The sequence below is a fragment of the Atta colombica genome, unplaced genomic scaffold (assembly GCF_001594045.1).
Source record: "Atta colombica isolate Treedump-2 unplaced genomic scaffold, Acol1.0 scaffold252, whole genome shotgun sequence".
NCBI lineage: Eukaryota > Metazoa > Arthropoda > Insecta > Hymenoptera > Formicidae > Atta > Atta colombica.
The window spans coordinates 1,172,505-1,178,417 of record NW_017259351.1 but is presented as its reverse complement, the minus strand read 5'-3'; the positions used below and the strand labels follow the sequence as shown (position 1 = coordinate 1,178,417).

Sequence of the window (5,913 nt, the reverse complement as noted above, 5' to 3'; positions counted from 1 at the left end):
TGTCTAAGACTGATTTACCTTCTTTTATATTCTCGCGTGACACCGACCGGGACTTCTCAGTTCGCCCGGGAAGGCATAAAAAGGGAGAATTAGAAACATTGGGCAACTGGCACCTGCAGCAAGTAAATCAATATCTTTCTCGTAAAAATCTCGGTAAAAACACGTTCAAAGCGAAGAGTTTCTTTGCACGCTATCATACGACCTCGTAATCGGAATTGCGAATTTAACGAACCTCTGATTTTGAATTAATTCGGAGATACGAAGTAGTATTAAATTCCTTTAATCTCAGGTCCTCGAGTCGGGATTGTGGTAATCCTGGGAGTCGGTTACCACGGTAGAATATTGACAATAAAACGAACCGTCGTTCATTCTCGTTACCGCGACAAATAATAACCCGCGCCGTCGATGTCCGATGTAAGCCGAGAAAAACACTACGAGAGCACCGTATATCTCCGACCGGCGTTTATCGCGCGTTACCGGGACAGCATAGCGACCTAAAACCTACAACTAACGTAGAGAAGCGGCGCTATCGTAAGAAATATTAAGGGTCGGTGAAAAAAAAGAAAAGCCTGAACCGGATGTTCGAATGGTTCATAAAATACGATGGTTGAATTGGCCCGAGTTCTATGACGCGCGCCGGGACGGTGGTGTGAAAAATGTTCCAGTGGTGCCGCGATCGAAATGAAACGATCGCATTATTACTTGGGTGTGGTAGAAGTTATACCGAAGGTCTTGGGTTTGCCGCGGTTCTATGGAGCTTTATGTTATAATAAAAAAAAAAATTCCCCCTTTCTTAACAAAACTCGAGACGTCAATAATTCTTCAGTATCGAGAATAAAATTTTCACGCTTTAACTACAAACAGTGTATATCAGTATTCTGATTTACATATACATGGAAAAAGACTTTTGAAATATCTGAAAATATTTAGTTAAATATCTCAAAATTTAAGTTAACTAAAAAAAAATATTAAATTTTAATAAACATTTATTTGAATAAATTTTTAAGCAAATATTTAATAAATTTAAACATATATTTAGTTGATTCAAAAACGATTAATTTGATTTAACTAGCATTTTTTTTAAATGAACAAATTATTTTTTTAATTAAATAAATTAATTGAATAACTATATACAATATTTATGTAAATAAATGTTATTTAGTACTATAAAAAATATGTACTGAGATTTTGCAATAATTTTTTTCAGTGTACAAATTTGAAAATAATTTTATTAGATCATCAAAATGATTAGAATGCTCAACTGATTATTAGAATGTTAAAACTTTTTGCAGTATTGCTCATCATGTTTAAGTTCCCTACATAATTATTTTGATAGTTTAAATAGTTAAAATAGTTAAAAAATAATTAAACAATTACTTTCAAATCTATATCTAACTTTTTCAACAAAATCGCTTTTTTTTCGTGAAGATGTGATTTTTTTCGAAAAGAATTTTATTTGAAGTATCATTTAAAAAAATTTATGTTGATTCTGTTTATTAAAAAGAAGTATTATTTATATAAAAATAACAGTGCTTATATATTCATGACTTTTTATCAATCAAAAAATATTGAATATTAAGAAACATTTGATTTTATATCTCATTTTTCTTGCGTCATATCGGACAACTCATCTATTTATTTTTTGGTAAAAATTCAGAATTTAAGTTCGATCGAATATTTTTGCTGGTAACCTACTGTTTGGTAACGTATGGCATGGCATGGAAAATGAAAACTCGCTCTAGCCGACCCTGCGGCGCAATTTTTCGAAGCTGGCGCACGAAAGCATTTTTTCCGGGGACGTTCGCGTACGACATTTTGAAGAAATTACTTCGTGCAATTTTCGACCTTTTGGTCGTACCTTTTACTAGTTGGGTAGGAAATAATTTTGTATTTTACTAGCGAATTTGTACCACGACATGTACTGATACGATACCAGAATTATTCAACGAATTACAGTCCATAAATTCCAACCATGTTAAATATTTTTTAAAAGAGAGATATGCGCACGTACGATTTATATAAATTTGGAACAAAAATCGAACTACAAAATTTTCTTCATGTAAAATCTGTGAAAATGTAATAAAAGCGATTCGATGACAAATATTAATTCTTTTCGAAGTAACCAAAACTGTTTATTCGCAGTATCGATTTTCCATTTCTGAATTGCAATCAAATAAATTGCAAAATATTCAGACATGAACAAGTTAAATATTTGGAAATAATGATAACTTTATTGAATGTACATTACACGCTTAAAAATAATAACATAGACAAAAAAGTAAACTGCTTTTATTCCATTTTAATCATATAAAAATATTAAAAATAATTGAGTAAAATATCAACAATAAATACGTATAATATGAATTTTAAACGATATACGTATAATATAAATTTTAAACGAAAAGAAACAAAAATTACTCTTTAGTTTAATTAAACAAGAATTTTTTTCACGACAGATAATTTCTGGGAAAAAAAAAATTCTTTTAATTTAATTCGTTTATAATTCGAAAAAAAAAAATTGAGAAAAATGCTCAATACTCGAATTAATCAAAGAGCCAAGAAAAAAGGTTAAACATGGAAAAATTCTTAGAGTACCGTATGTATTCCGCTATTGAACGGAAGAGGTGATCGCGACGCAAATAAAAAGGGGTAAGTCGAGAAAGACAGGCGGATTGTAGGATACATGTATAGGACGAGAGAGGCGCAAGGGTGGCGAGAAAAGAGAGTAGTGGTTTCCTCGTCAAAAAAGATGAAGTCAACGCGGTTTCGGAGAGGATGGCTGGCACACACGGGGCCGAGCCCGCGGCGATGCGAGGACGGGGGTGCGTTCTTTAAGGTAGGGGGCATGCGCGGGCGTCCGGGGGTGCAGAGCGGCTCTCGGAGGTTAGTCGCTTGCCAACATCACGACGTGCCGCTCGTACCTCGCGATCGCTGGATTTACACGCAACTCGCTTCCATCCCTTCCACCCTCGCCATCGTACTATCGTCCCCGTTCATCCCGGTTATCGATATCCAATTTGTCATCAGTCCGGCATCGATCGAGAAAAATTATCGATCTTTTACATTTTCGACAGTGAATATCGCGAATCGAATTACGAACCCCAAACTACGATTTCGAATTTGTCAGAAACAGCGCGCTTGTATTTTTATTTGCGCGTATACATCGATCGTGCGCGCATTTTGGGGATGCAACAGTGCGTCGAGAAAGTGCTTCGATCGATCTATTAAAATGTGGATCGCGCGATCGCGAGCTCAAACGAAGGACGATTGACGATGCAGTGACTTACTTGCTGTGGGTTTCTTGCTCGAACGAACGTTTGTGATTTTCGGCGATCAATGATGATCTTAGAATCACAGTGACGAAGAAAGTGCAGTTGAAGTTGTGCCAAATATCTAATAATCGTACAATGAGAAGCGAGTGTGCGTCTCTACACGAAGGATTAATGACATTTGCACTTAATAAGGCACAGCAATAATTACATTTTCGGCAGCATTTTGACGTAATAATAATTACATAAATTATTGGCATGATTCATATTCACCATCGATTTGCATAATAATAACTCTTAATACAACGACACTCGCGGTGTGATGACGGAATAAACGGAATGTGGGCGCGGGTGCGCGTTTATCCTTGGGACCACTTTTCATGATAAGCGCCACGTCCTCGACGAAGAGCGATCTATCGTGAGGTTCGTGGTACCAGCTGCGGCGGATCTGGACCAGAAGTGACTGCACTGCGTGCGTGTCATCGTCATTGCGGTAAACGGCGCGCAAAAGTGCGCGTGGAACGGCTGGTATTACGGCTCGAATTCGTTTCGACTCGAATTCGACTCGAAGAGAATCACAGTGCATTTCCCAGCGGCGATTTGGATGCGTGTCTACACGAATACACGGTGCAGAAACGCGATCCCGTCCTCCAGTCAACTCGCCACGTCCGAAAAGTGTAGTTCCGAGAACCGTAAGTGAAATTCATCTGTTCTTTTTATGTCACGGTGCACGGGTGTATTACTGAATTTCCTGTGAAGTGAAAATACGAGATGTTTCGAAAAGGCGTGTCTTATTTTCATCATCTTATTTTCATAACTATTAAAACGAAAAACTTTTTATTCATAAACAATAGCATCAAATTATACTTATGCTTTTATTATTAAAGTTTCCTTTTTTGTAGAGAAATAAACAGAAAATCGATTGAATATGAAACATGGATTAAAGTAAAAATAAATTAAAAATTTTTCTAATTTAAATTCCCAAATAAACATCAGAAAAGTCGATTCTTAATTATTCTTTATTGTTATATTGCTAAAGTTTTTTTTTGTAGAAAGAAATAAATAGAAAATCGAAATGAAAACGGATAAAAAAAAAAGTTTCTAAATTAAATTCCTAAATAAACATATCAGAAGAGTCGATTCTTAATTATCCTTTATATCCATAAACAATATCACTATATTATATTTATGTGCTTTTATTGATAAAATTTTCCTTTACGTAAAGAGAAATAAATAGAAAGAATTGGAAATAGAAACGGATTAAAGCGAAAAAAATAAAAAAGTTTGCTGAATTAAATAAACAATATATATTAGAAGATTCGATTCTTAATTATTCTTTATATATTAAAGTAACATTTTAATGTCTGTCGCAATATTAAAACTTTAGACAATGTGTTCAATATTTATCATGAATTAATATCATGGATTTCAAATTTTTTCAATTCTTTCTACAAAAACAGTCTGCATTAATTGGAATTCAGGTTGAAAATGGACAAATTAGAATTTTCTGGATGAATCTATTATAATTCTAATTTGAGTTAACTAAAATTGCGATTGATATGATCAAAATCTTCTGATTCGTCTATTTTCAATTAAAAATTTTTCTCCATGTAATTACGTTATTAGTATTCTTCTTACGATTTAATATCATTTCTCTAATAATGAAATAAATTTTATTGAATTTAGTATAATTTTAATTTTACTTAACTAATTTTATAAATCTTGTTGAAAATCTTGCAAATATATTGTTCCTGTGTGAATAGATATATTTTACAGCTGAATGCATTCAGTATTCGGTGGCCAATAATAAACGTAGGAAACGCAATTGACGCTGTGCCAAACATCGTACTAATAATCGTACAATGAGAAGCGTATACGCGTATTCGTATGAAGGATTAATGATGCGTGTGGTTAAAAGGGCACAATAATAATAGTAACAATTTCGGTAGCATTTTGGAATAATAATAACTCTTAATACAACGGCATATGCACTCGCGACATGGACAAACCCCAGCTGATGGATTGAAATATGTATTACTACGTTATCGCGAATGAAGAGCAATAATATTTACTTGCGGAAATACAATAATAGGAAATTTTTGCTTGATCTTCTAATTGAATTTTACGCCATTTCCACGCAATGACGAGCGAACGGCGCAGGAGACGGTAACGGGAACTTCGATTTGCACTCGAGACGAAAAACGTAATACAATTTATCAGGCGACGCCGTGCGAATTTCGGTGGCGAATATGCAATCGACTGTATACGCTGAATATGCAATGCGTTCTCCTAACTTATATCTTTTGCGGAAGGAATTTTATTGGATGGCGGCTCTCGGACGCTTTGCGCAATAAAAATGCTCAAAGCTAATCGATTATCCCATCGAACCGAATTTAGATCCTCGAGTTTAGCTTTAGAGTTTCGTTTCGAGTTTGCCTACGGACTTTGTGCTACTGAAATAATATTAGCTATGCACAGAGAAACGTGATAAAATATTCAAGCCGGTAATATAACTTCAGTTGATTATATTATACTGAGTGTTACATACTTTTATTCTTAAGCGCATAATATTATATAATTTTTTTTATAACGCCTTTTATAAATCTTCCATCAGCATGAATGTATTTTACGTTTGCAAATTCAA

At 34.3% G+C, this 5,913-nt stretch overlaps 1 protein-coding gene across 1 annotated transcript in view; it reads left to right on the top strand.

The window, feature by feature from the left end:
• The first annotated feature begins 3,894 nt into the window (after positions 1 to 3,894).
• Positions 3,895 to 5,913, top strand: part of LOC108689000 (limbic system-associated membrane protein-like) — a 93,691-nt gene continuing 91,672 nt past the window's right edge. The window contains exon 1 of the mRNA XM_018195581.1: positions 3,895 to 3,961. The gene's annotated coding sequence lies outside the window, so the exon portion shown is untranslated. The remainder of the gene's footprint in view (positions 3,962 to 5,913) is intronic.